We start from the raw sequence: 13571 nt of genomic DNA, 5'->3' as shown, positions 1-13571 counted from the left end.
ACTGAGATCCTGTCTCAAAAAAAAAAAAAAAAAAAAAAAAAAGTTTGTAGTGCTAAATTCTTACATTGAGAATTAGATTCACGATCTAATATTGCAATTAGAGCAACTAGAACAAGAACAAACAAATCCTGAAGTTAGCAGAAGAAAAGGAATAACTAAAATCAGAGCAGAACTAAATGAAATTGGGACCCCAAAATCCATACAAAGAATTAATAAAGCCAGGTGCTGGAGCCACTGCCGCCGAGTCTGGATCTCATTGTCATGTGCCCCTGACACCTGCTGGATGTGCATTCCCGATTCCTTTTGGTTCTAAGTTCAATATGGCAACTCTCAAGGATCAGCTGATTCATAATCTTCTAGAGGAAGAAGAGACCCCCCGAGAATAAGATTATAGTTGCTGGGATTGGTGCTGTTGGCATGGCACAGGCCATGCCAACAAGTCCACAAAGGACTCAGTAGATGAACTTGCTCTTGTTGATGTCATGGAAGATAAATTGAAGGGAGAGATGATGGATCTCCAACATGGCAGCCTTTTCCTTAGAACACCAAAGATTGTCTCTGGCAAAGACTAATGTAACTGCAAACTCCAAGCTGGTCATTTTCACTGTTTGGGCACATCAGCAAGAGGGAGAAAGTCATCTTAATTTGGTCCAGCATAACATGAACATCTTTAAATTCATCATTCCTAATGTTGTAAAATACAGGCTGAACTGCAATTTGCTTATTGTTTCAAATCCAGTGGATATCTTGACCCATGTAGCTTGGAAGATAAGTGGCTTTCCCCAAAACCGTGTTATTGAAGATGGTTGCAATCTGGATTCAGCCCAATTCCATTACCTGATGGGGGAAAGGCTGGCAGTTCACTCATTAAGCTGTCAGGGGGAGGTCCTTGGGGAACATGGAGATTCCAGTGTGTCTGTATGGAGTGGAGTGAATGTTGCTGGTGCCTCCTTGAAGACTCTGCACCCAGATTTGGGGACTGATACAGGTAAGTAACAGTGGAAAGAGGCTCACAAGTAGGTGGTTGAGAGTGCTTATGAGGTGATCAAACTCAAAGGCTGGGGCATTGGACCCTCTGTGGCAGATTTGGCAGAGAGTATAATGAAGAATCTTAGGTGGGTGCACCTAATTTCCACCATGATTAAGGGTCTCTATGGAATAAAGGATAATGTCTTCCTTAGTGTTCCTTGCATTTTGGGACAGAATGGAATCTCTGACCTTGTGTGAAGGTGACTCTGACTCCTGAGGAAGAGGCCTGTTTGAAGAAGAGTGCAGTTATACTTTGGGGACTCTAAAAAGACCTGCAATTTTAAAGTCTTCTGATGTCATACCATTTCACTGTCTAGGCTACAGTAGGATTTTAGTTGGAGGTTGTGCCTGTTGTGCTTTTTATCTGATCTGTGATCAAAGCAGCAATATTTTAAGATGCACTGGGAAAAACATCAATTCCTGAAGCTGGACATAGGAATGGTTTGTAAAATCCTACAGCTATATCCTGATGCTAGATGGTATTAATCTTGTGTAGTCCTAAACTGGTCAGTGTGAAATAGTTTTACCAACTCTGAGGCAACTCTGCCAATGCTGCACATGCTGCAGTTGCCCCTTGAGCCAGATGGATGTTTACTGTGTGTATATAACTTTCTGGCTCCTTCACTGGACATTCCTAGTTCAACATTCTTTCCCAATCAGTCACATCCTGGGATCCAGTGTATAAATCCAATATCACATGTCTTGTGCATAATTGTTCCAAAGGATCTTATTTTGTGATCTCTATATATATCAGTAGTGTACATTACCATATAATGTGAAAATATCTACATATAAACAATGCAACCAACTATCCAAGTGTCATACCAACTAAAATCCCCAATAAACCTTGACCACTGAAAAAGAGAATGAATAAAACCAACAGTTTGTTTTTTGAAAGGATAAACAAGATTGATAGACGCTAACTAGATTAACAAACAAAAAAAGAGAGAAGATCCAAATAAACACAATCAGAAATGACAAAGGTGATATCACAACTAATCCTACAGAAATACAAAAGATCCTCAGAGACTATTATTAATAACTTTCTGCACAGAAACATGAAAAGTCTAGAGGAAATGGATCAATTTCTGGAGAGACACCACCTCCCAAGATTGAACCAGGAAAAAACAGAAATCCTAAGCAGACTAATAATGAGTAATGAAATTGAATTGGGAATAAAAACCTACCAAGCAAAGCCCTGGACCAGAAAGATTCACAGTGGAATTCTACCAGATATACAAAGAATAGCTGGTACCAATCCTACTGAAACTATTCCAAAAATTAAAAAAGCAAGGACTCCTCTCTCACTCATTCTGTGAAGTCAGCATCATCCTGATACCAATATCTGGCACAGACACAACAAAAATGAAAACATCAGGCCAATATCCCTGATGAACATAGATGCAAAAATTCTCAACAAAATACTAGGAAAGTGAATCCAGCAGCATATTAAAAAGCTAATTCACCATGAGCAAGTAGGCTTCATTCCTGGGATGCAATGAACTGTTTGTTCAACAGACACAAATCAGTAAATATGACTCACCACAAAAACTTAATTAAAATAAAAAAAGCATATGATCATCTCAATAGACACAGAAAAGGCTTTTGATAAAATCCAACATTTCTTCATGACAAAAATTATTAACAAAGAAACTAGGCATTGAAGGGACATACTTCAAAATACTAAGAATCATCTGTGACAAATCCACAGTCAATATCATACTGAATGGGCAAAAGCTAGAATCATTCCCCTTGAGAACTGGAACAAGACAAGGATTCCCACTTTCACCACTCCTTTTCAAGATAGTACTGGAAATCATAGCCAAAACAAAGAGGCAAGAGAAAGAAATAAAATACATCCAAATAGGAAAAGAAGAACTCAAACTATCTTTCCTCTCCAATCATTTGATTTTGTAACTGGAAGACTGATAAATGTCTTCAGTAAGTTTCAGGATACAAAATCAATGCACAAAAATCAATAGCATTTCTACACAACAATAACATTTAAACTGAGAGCCAAATCAAGAAAGGAATGCCATTTACAATAGCCACAAAAAGAATAATACATCTAGCCAAGGAGGTGAAAGATCTCTACAAGGAGAATTGCAAAATACTACCAGAGGAAATCATAAATGACACAAACAAATAGAAAAACATTCCATGCTAATTCACTTGAAGAATCAATACTGTTAAAATGACCATACTGCCCAAAGCAATATACAGATTCAACACTATTCCTATCAAACTACCCATTTCACTGCAAAACTATTCTAAAATTCATATATAACTAAAAAAGAATCTGAACGGCCAAAGCAATCCTGCGTAAAAAGAACAAAGCTGGGGCATTATATTACCCAACTCCAAACTGTACTATAAGGCTACAGTAACAAAACAGCATAGTACTGGTACAAAAACAGACACATAGACCAATAGAACAGAATAGAGACCCCAGAAATAAAGCCGCACACCTACAGTCATCTCATCTTTGACAACACTGGCACTAATAAGCAATGGGGAAAAGGTTTTCCGCTTGATAAATGATGTTAGGATAGCTGACTAACTATATGCAGAAGAATGAAACTGAACTCTTATGTTTCACTATATACCAAAATTAACTCCAGATGGATTAAAGATTTAAACGTAAGACCTCAAACTATAAAAATCTTAGAAGATAACCTAGGAACCACCATTTTAGACATCAGCCTTGGAAAAGAATTTATGACTAAGTACTCCAAAGCAATTTGAAAAAATCAAAAATTGATATATGGGACCAAATTAAGTGGAAGACTTTTTGTGCAGAAAAAGAAACTATCAACAGGGTAAATACAACCTACAGACTGGGAGAAAATAAGTACCTGAAAAAGTCTAATATTTAGAATCCATAAGAAAGTTAATTCAACAGCAAAAAACTCCATTAAAAAGTGGACAAAAGATATGAATAACACTTCTCAAAAAAAGACATACAGGCATCCAAAAGCATATAAAAATGCTCAACGTCACTAATCATCAGAGAAATGCAAATAAAAACCACAGTGAGATACCATCTCACACCAGTCAGAATGGCTATTATTAAAAAGTCAAAAATTAACAGATGCTGGTGAGGCTGCATAGAAAATGGAACACTTACACACTGTCGGTGTATAAACTGTGCATTCACTCACAGTGTAAACTAATTCAGCCACTTTAAAAAGCAATTTGGAGATTTATGAAAGAACTTAAAACAGAATTACTATTCAATCCACCATTCCCATTAATGGGTATATATCCAAAAGAAAATCAATTATTCTACTAAGAATACACATGCACTTGCAGTATTCACAATAGCAAAGATATTCAGTCAACGTAGATTCTCTCATAATGGTGGATTGGATAAAGAAAATGTGGTACTACAAACCATGGAATATGATGCAACCACATAAAGGAATAAAATCTGGTCTTTTGCAGCAACACGGATGCAGCTGGAGGTCATTACTATAACACAGAATCAGAAAACCAAATACTGAATATTCTCATTTATAAGGGGAAACTAAACATTGGGTATACAAGGACATAAAGATGGGAAAAATGGACACTGGAGACTACCAGATAGGGGAGGAAGAGAGGGTTGAAAAACTAACTCTTGGGTATTATGCTCACTACTTTGGTGATAGGATCATTTGTATCCAAACTTCAGCAACATGCAATATGCACATGTTAAGATACCTGAATCTAAAGTAGAAGTTGAAGTTTTAAAAAATGAATATTTTCTAATTTCCCTTGTGATTTCTTAAAAGGGTATCATTTAATTTTCATATATTTTTGAATTGTCCATATTTCCTTCTGTTATTTATTTCTAATTTTATTCCATTAGTGTTTGAAAAGATGCTTTTTATGGCTCAATCTTCTTAAGTTTATTGAGACTTGCTTTGTGGCCTGACATATAAACTATCCAGGAGAATGTACTATGTGTACTTGAGAAGAAGGTTTATTCTGATATTGTTGGGTACAATGTTCTATATATGTCTGTCAAATCTGTTAATATTAGTTTTAATGTTATTGAAGTCTTCTATTACCTTATCTTTTTTTCATAATTGTTCTATCCATTATTAAAGATGGGACATTGAAATTTCTAACTGTTTTCATTGAACTATTTCTGCCTTCAATTCTGTCAGTTTTTACTTTATATATTTTGGGACTTGTTTGACAATTGTTATGTCTTTTTGATGATTGTCTTATCATTAAATTATATCCTTGTCTTTTGTAACAACTTTTGTCTTGAAGTCTATTTTTCTTCCTGATATTATAGCCACTTCAGCTCTTTTAGTTACTGGTTGGATTTAATGTGAATCTCTTGTAGGCAGCATGTAATTGAATTCTGTGTGTGTGTGTGTGTTTGAAATTCATTCTGCCAAACTCTGTCTTTAAATTGGAGATTTGAATCCATTTGCATTTAATATAATTACTAATAAGGAAGAATGTACATTTATGATTTTTTTACATGTCATATCCTTTTTGTTCCTCAATTCCTCCATCACTGCCTTCTTTTGGTTAGTTAGATATTGATTTTGATTCTCTGCTCATTTCTTTTACTATATTGTATATATTTTTAATTGTGTTCATAATGATCATGTCATGGATTACAATTAACATCTGAATTCATAAAAATTTAAATTTGAAATAATACCAATTTAGTTTCAGTTGTATGCAAAATTTGCTACTACATAGCTCTGCCTTCTCTTGTGTTGTTATCGTGTCACAAACTACATTTTTATACATTGTATACATTGTATGACCACTAACATATATTTATAATTATTGTTTTATGCTTTTACCTTTTTAATTATACACAAAATGAAAAGAGGAATTATAAGCCAAAAGTATATTATTAGTGACATATATTTACCTATGTAGTTATGCTTACTTGGGTTATTTATTTCTTTGTGTGAATTCAATTTGCTGTCTAGTGTCCTTTCATTTTAGTCTGAACAACTCATTTTAGTATTTCTTGTAGGGCAGTTCTACTAGTGACAGACCTTCTCAGTTTTTGTTTACCTGGGGATATCTAAATTGCCAGCTATAGAATTCTTGGTTAACAGTCCCTCTTTCACCCCCAGCGCTTTGAATATGCCATTCCATTGCCTCTGATGTCATGGACTCTGATGAGAAACAGCCATTAATTTTATTTAGAATCTCTTATCTGTGAAAGTTCACTTCTCTCTTGCTGCTTTCAGAATTATTTCTTTGTCTTGTCTTTTGATAGTTTGATTATAGTGTGTCTTGGTATAGCTCTCTTTGAGTTTATCCTACTTAGAATCATTAAGGTCTTTGGATGTGTAGATTCATATCTTTTATCAATTTGGGAAGTATGGGACATTATTTTTTCAAATGTTCTTTCTTTCCCCCTCTTTCTCCTCTTCTCAGATTTCCATTAGTGTATGTTGGTATGGTTGATGGTATCTCTCAGGTATCTTAGTTATATCAACTTTTATTTATTTATTTTTTTTGAGACTGAGTTTCGCTCTTTGTGTGCGATGGTGCAATCTCAGCTCACTGCAAACTCCACCTCCCAGGTTCAAGCGATTCTCCTGCGTCAGTCTCCTGAGTATCTGGGATTACAGGCATGCACCACCACATCCAGCAAATTTTGTATTTTTAGTAGAGACAGGGTTTCTCCATGTTGGGCAAGGTGGTCTCAAACTCCCGACCTCTGGTGATCCACTTGCCTTGGCCTACCAAAGTGCTGGGATTAAAGGTGTGAGCCACTGTGCCCGGCCCACCTTTTTTTTTTTTTTTTTTGACACAGGATCTTGCTCTGCCAATAGGCTACAGTGCAGTGGCATGATCTTAGATCACTGGAGCCTCAAACTCCTGGGCACAAGCAATCTTCCTGCCTCAGCCTCCCAAGTAGACTACAGGCACATGCCACCATGCCAGGCAAATTATTATTATTATTTGCAGACAGAGGCAGGGTATTGCTTTGTTGCCTAGGCTGGTCTGTAACTCCTAGCTTCACATGATCCTTCCACCTTGGCCTCCTACAGTGCTAGGGTTACAGGTATGAGCCACTACACCTGGCAGGTTCTGTTTGTATTTTTTTCTTTCTGCCCATCAAATTGAGTAATCTCAACAGACCTATCTGTTGTTCATAGTTCTTTCTTCTGTTTCTTAACATCTATTGTTGTATCCCTTTTGTATATTTTCCATTTTAATTATTGTACTTTTTATCTCCAGAATTTCTACTTGGTTCCTTTTAATAAATTCTATCTCATTGATATTCTCTATTTTGGTGAGGCATCATTCTCATGTTTTCCTTTAGTTCTTTGTTCATGTATCCTTTAACTGTATGAGCATATGTAAAATAGTTGATTTAAAGTTTTTGTCTAGTAAGCCCAATGTCTGGCATTCATCAGGGTCAGTTTTTATTGTTTTTGAATGGGTCATAATTTCTTATTTCTTTGGATACTTTGTATTTTTTGTTGCTGTTGTAAAGCAGACATTTAGAATATTATAATGTCACAACCCTGGAAATTAGACTGTCCCCACTTCCCAGTGTTTCTTGTTGTTTTCTTTGGTTTTTTTTAATGACTTTTGTGAACTAATTTTGTAAGGTCAGTATTTTTTGTTGTATGTTTCTATTCAATTAGTTTAGTGTTACTAGATTAGCTAGTAATTCAACACAGATTTCATTAAATGTCTGAAATAACCACAACAAAAATTTCCCAGATTTTGCAGATGGGCTCTGTGTGTGCCTTGGGGTCTGATTTCAACACTCAGCTGAGCAGTTTACAAATCTGCATTAGCCTTCACTTCCTGGCTGGGCCAAGCCTGAAGGTCAGCCAGAGGTTACAGCTTAGTTCTTCTCATGTCTTTTGTGAGTACACATCCAACCGTGAACATGAGTGTGGCCTTCTGGATTCCCAAAAATATGTGGGAGATTTTCAAACTTTTTGTTTCCCAAAGCATCTTACTCTCACCTTTCCTCCCAGGCTTTCTGCTTTGTCTGCTTGTTGCCTCAACTGTTATCCCTTGGGCCAGGAGGCAGTGGCTCATACATTTTACCTTTAAATAATTTTGACAAAATCTTCCAGGGTAATACCTCTCTCCTGGAGCATTCCTAGTTAGATGAAATAAAATCAAGACCTGTGACCTAGTCCTTCAAAGAAACACCAGACAGGCCAAAACAAACAACCACAATCCCCCAAGAACAAGATATTTTCTGTTCACTATGGCACCAGGAACTCACACCACTGCTCAGCTAGAGAATGTGGGTTGGGGTAAATTAAAATGCCACAAAGCTCTCCTGTCTAGAATCAGCTGTTTTTTCTTTATTAAGCATTCACTTGGTTGCTGAAACCTTTGGTTATTTTCCAGAGTTTTGATAAAGTTGACTAGGACAGTTTTTGCTAGACTGTTATATTTATGTTGTCACACCAAGTGTCAGGTTCCAGCCCATGCTGAGGTCTGAGGGGGAGTGGGTGGACGGGTGGCAGAGAGCTGAAAGAACATTCGGGGGGCCATAGGCAGGTAAAATATGGCTTTTATTCTCTGGCTGCTCTGTCTGTCTTTATCTTGGTTGCCTGCTCTGGCTGCAGCCCTTCTCAGCGGTTGGCTCCACGGCTCCTGCCGCCCCTATGGCTCTCCCTTACAGGGTCAGCAACTCCACTCTCTCTCTCTGGGTGTGAACAATATGTACAGCATCAGCAGGGCAGTTGTACCTTTTACAAATAGTGGCTCAGAGCCAAGTATGAGTTTACCCAAACAGGTTATATAACAATGAGAGTTTTGTGCCTGTGCTCCAAACTTGCTGAGTCACATTGGCCCAGATATCTGACTCAACGTACTCTTGAACTTAGCACATACATTTTCTTTACATGTGTAGAGATAGATTTTTGGAATTTCTACTCTGCCATTGTTTGCTGATATAATACTTGGCTTGGTTTTTCTCGGTCCTTGTGTTTATATGTAAGTTTTAGAAGTATCTTGTCAATTTCCACCCAAAACACTGAATGGTATTTTGATGTGGTGGCACTGAATATATAGATCAACTTGAAGAGAACTGATATCTTTACAATACTGAGTCTTCCACTTAATAAATATGGCATATCCATCCATTTACTTAAGTCTTTTTGATTTCCTTCAGTAATATTATATACTTTTCTGTGGTGAGATCTTACATGTCTTTTATTATATTTGTCTTGAAGTATTTGACTTTTTATGCTTTTATTGTGGGAGGGTTTCTAATAATAAATTTCTTTTAAAATTATTGGACTATTCAGCAATGCTATTTATGCTTATCAATTTTCACAATTATGTTTTTTGAGGAACTTTAAATTTCACTAAAATTTTCAAATTCAATGACAAAAGTTTTTTTAATAATATAATCATTTTAATGTCTGCTGATCTGTAATGATATTCCCTTATTCATTTTGATAAAATTTTAGACTCTCTAATCAGTTTCAGCACGAATTTATTAGTTTTATTAAGCTTAAAAAGTTAACTTTTGGTCTTTTGGATCCTGCCTATTGTATGTTTCCTAAGTCATTAATTCTTGCTCTTATTTTTATTTTTAAAATTCTAGTAGAATTTAATTACTAAGTTTTAGATTTTTTTATATAACATATATATCTAAGCCTATAAATTTCCCTCTTATTCTGGCTTTAAGGAGTATCTCACAAGTTTTGATATGGTTCCACCGTTATTCTGCTTATTTTTGGGTTTCCATTTTCAATTCTTTTTTGTCTAAAAAAGGCTTAATGTTGACTTCATTTTTTAAGAGAAGTTTTGACAGTAATTTGCTTTCCACACTTAGAATATATGTCTTCCAGATTTCATTATTTCTGCAGAGAAATCAGTCAATGGCATATTTGTTACATCTTTAAAGTTAATCTGTTTTTAATATGTTCTTTTTTTCCCCCCACAATTCACTGTAAGGGGTCTAGGTAGAGAATTTTCTTTGCATTTATTATGCTTGGAGTTTAGTAGAGTTTATATAATCTGTGGATGGATGTCTTTCGTTTTGGAAAATTCTCAGCCATTGTTTATTAAAATATTCTGCACTCTTCTCCCCTTCTGGTACTCAAACTACACTTCAATAGATCTTGCCACTGTATCTCTGTCTCTTATCTTCTCTTCCATCTTTTCCATTGTTTTGTCTCTTTATACTTTCAATTCATCAAATTGATATATTGAATTCTTTCTTTCAGTTATATATATAGATATATATACACACATACTTATAAATATGTGTATCTATATATATATATACTTTTTTTTTTTTGACACAGGATCTCACTCTGTCACTCAGGCTCGAGTGCAGTAGCATGAACATGGCTCACTGCAGTCTCAACCTCCTGGGCTCAGGTGATCCTCTTACTTCAGCCTCCTGAGTAGCTGGGACTACAGTTGTGCACCATTCCACCTGGATAATTTTTTGTAATGATGGTGTCTCATTATGTTGTCCAGTCTGGTCTCAAACTCCTGGGCTCAAGTGATCTTCCTACGTAGCCTCCCAAAATGCTGAGATTACAGGCATAAGCTACTGTGACTGGCTCAGTTATATTTTTACATTCCAGAATTTTATTTTAAGTAATTTAAATTGTCTGCAATTTTCTCAATTTTTTATTTCCTTGAACATTTTAAAGTTATCTTAAAATTAATGTCATGTATCCACTATCAGGATACTCTGTGCTCTATTTCTAATATATACTGTTTTTCTTGGTTTTTAAACACGTAGTCCGGGGTTCTCTCGTACATATTTTCTTGTGCAGCTAAAATGTTCTGTTCCCCCAGATAAGATTTATGTTTTCTGGCAGGCATCCACACATACTAGTAGTCAGGGATCATCTTAACCTCTTTCCCAAACCATTTATTTCTTACCTGGCATTATTTGTTTTGAGAAATCTCCTTGGAGTGCAAACCTAAAGTAAGAGGGGTTTACTGGCCTCCCCTCCTACTTAGTGGGCTCTGGGTTCTTATTTTGTCTCCTTTGTCCTTTGTAGTAATCAAAATGTCTGCTCAGCTTCACAGCCCTTTAGCCTCCTCCTCTGGTGCCTCTAGGGAAAAAACGGCCTTGAGTGCTGGGCTCATTGTTCTAGGTTTTCCTTTTCTCCTAAATATTCTTCACTAATTTATTAATTCTTCAGACCTTCAAACATATATTCCCTTAAATATTCTGTCTACGGTTTCTGGGTGTTCTTAGTGGAAATATTGATCTGAGTCCTTAGTTTGTTGTTACTGGAATGAGAAGTTCACAAATATGTATCAATTTACCGCTAAGTGCCACATTACTACATCCTACAGGTTTTTATATGTAACATTGTTTTTGTCATCTACTTCCACTTATGGAAATTCCCATTATGTTTTCTCTTTAACACATGGACGTGCAGAAGTGCATTTTTTTGTTTCCCAAAATGTTTAAAAAATAATGTTTTAAGATAGATTCCTAAGATTTTATTGTGGTCAGAGAAAATATCTGTCTTCTTTTAGAAATATGTGTCCTTCTAAACACATGGCTAATTTTTGTAAATGTTCCATGGATACTTGAAAATCTTGCATTTGTTACATTTGTTAAGTATAGAAATCGAGGTTCTTAATTTCACTGTCTGAATATTTTATATTTTTACCAATTTTGCAACTTTTGTTTGCTTCATGACAGTTTCTATCAGATGTATTAAAATTTTCCATATTAATGTTGATTCATCAATTTCTTCTTGTATACATTTCTCCAGTTTTTGCTTTATACAATTCAACATTTGTTGTTAGTTGTGTACAATTTCACAATTGGTATCTCTTCTTTGTGGATCATTTTGTATATCATGTAGTTTTCCATTTTATCCTTAATAAAATGTTTTGCTTCAAACTCTGTTTTATGATATACGTTGGAACTATTACTAGCTCTCTTTTTATTAGTATTTGCATGGCATGTATCTTTTGAATTTCTTTATTTTCTACCTTCTGTACTGTTTTTATATTGTATATGTGATTTCTAAATAGCATATAAATAAAAATTGTCTTTGAAATCTAACTTGATCACTTTTATTTGTTCTTAATTTCTGCTCTCTAGTTTGACTTTTTGGCTTACTATATTTCATTTTTAATTTTCTTCATTCCTATCTGCTTTTGGATGGAAATATTGGACTATATATCCTTTTTCTCCTCTGCTTGTTTGGAAGCTGCAGATCATTTATCATTTTAGTCTTTTCCCCTAAAATTTTAACACATACATTAAACCACTAATTTTCCTAAGGGAATATAGTGATTCTGTACTTCTTTTTTCCTCCTGAATATATCAAGAAATTAGCACTCATTAGTTACTGATTAATAACCTTCTTAATTTTCTAATTGTCATCTTGAATTCTACCCTTACTTTAAAAATTATTATGAAATAGTTAAGAGTCACAAAAGTGATGAAGTTAATACAACACGTATTCATGTATCCACAACCCAGCTTAAGAAATAAAACATTATCTACAAGATCTGAGACTGCAGTCTGCCTCTCCCTGTTTACTTCTCTCTCATCACCTAACCTCCACTCCCAAGGTCATTTCTATTCTGGATTTCAAATAATTTCTCTACCTTTCTTTACACTTTAAAAAAAATATGAATTCTTAAATAATGTTACATGCAATTATTTGCTTGTTTAATAATTTTACATATTTTATTCTACTTCTTGAATATTTAAGTTCTGAAATGTAACTTTTTTGCTCAATATTAGTTTGTGTGACATAGTCATATTAATAGATAGTATTCTAGTTTATTCATTTTCATGGCTATACTGTACTATATTACATTTTATGAATGTATCAATTTATATACTCATTTTCTAGATGGAAATTTAGGTTATTTCCAACTTTTGTTATTACAAACAATGTTTCTGTAAATGTTCTTGACACTATTCACAGTAGCAATGATATGGAATCAACCTAGGTAGGTACTCATCAATGGTGAATTGGATAAAGAAAACGTATACATACACCATGGAACACTATGCAGGCATAAAAAGAATAAAACGTTCTTTGCAGCAACATGGATGCAGTGGGAGGCCATTTTCTAAAATGAATTAATGCTGGAACAGAAAATGAAATACCACATAAGTCTAAGAGTTGAAATTATTTAAAAAAGGACTTGAATGTGGTTTCTTATACAAATATGATTGATTTTTTTCTCGATGATGCAAATTCAGTAGTGAATTGTTAAGATATTGAAGATGCCCTCTTTGACTTTAATATATGCTGCCAGATAATTTTTGCTTATTTTTTACTCCCCTTGCAATATGAATTGTTTCCATAGCTCCATATCTTTGCCACCATTTTGCCAGTTGGATGGGTGTGAAATGGCATCTTTTCATGGTTTTAATTTATTGTTTCCAAATTACTAGTAAGGTTGGACATATTTTCATATGCTTATTGGGCATTTAGTTTTCCTTTTCTGAGAATTTTGTTTGTATTTTTTGTCTTTATTCCTATTGGGTTGTTTTCTTTTTCTTACTGATTCACAGAAACTCTTAGTAAGTCTATAGTAATACTTTGTTGAGATTTCAGAACCAAAGGCAAACGTTTAGGATC

General features: G+C 34.8%; 1 protein-coding gene and 1 pseudogene across 1 annotated transcript in view; one reads left to right on the top strand and one right to left on the bottom strand.

Annotated features, from left to right (window-relative positions):
- The window catches only part of LOC111551107 (dynein heavy chain 6, axonemal), a 140374-nt gene that overhangs the window by 41093 nt on the left and 85710 nt on the right, over positions 1-13571 (bottom strand). The gene's annotated exons all lie outside the window — the stretch shown is intronic.
- Positions 303-1313, top strand: LOC111551106 (annotated as a pseudogene).

The sequence above is a fragment of the Piliocolobus tephrosceles genome, chromosome 15 (assembly GCF_002776525.5).
Source record: "Piliocolobus tephrosceles isolate RC106 chromosome 15, ASM277652v3, whole genome shotgun sequence".
In the NCBI taxonomy this organism is placed as follows: domain Eukaryota; kingdom Metazoa; phylum Chordata; class Mammalia; order Primates; family Cercopithecidae; genus Piliocolobus; species Piliocolobus tephrosceles.
Note: the sequence above shows the minus strand (reverse complement) of the source record. Positions and strands in the feature narration are given on the sequence as shown.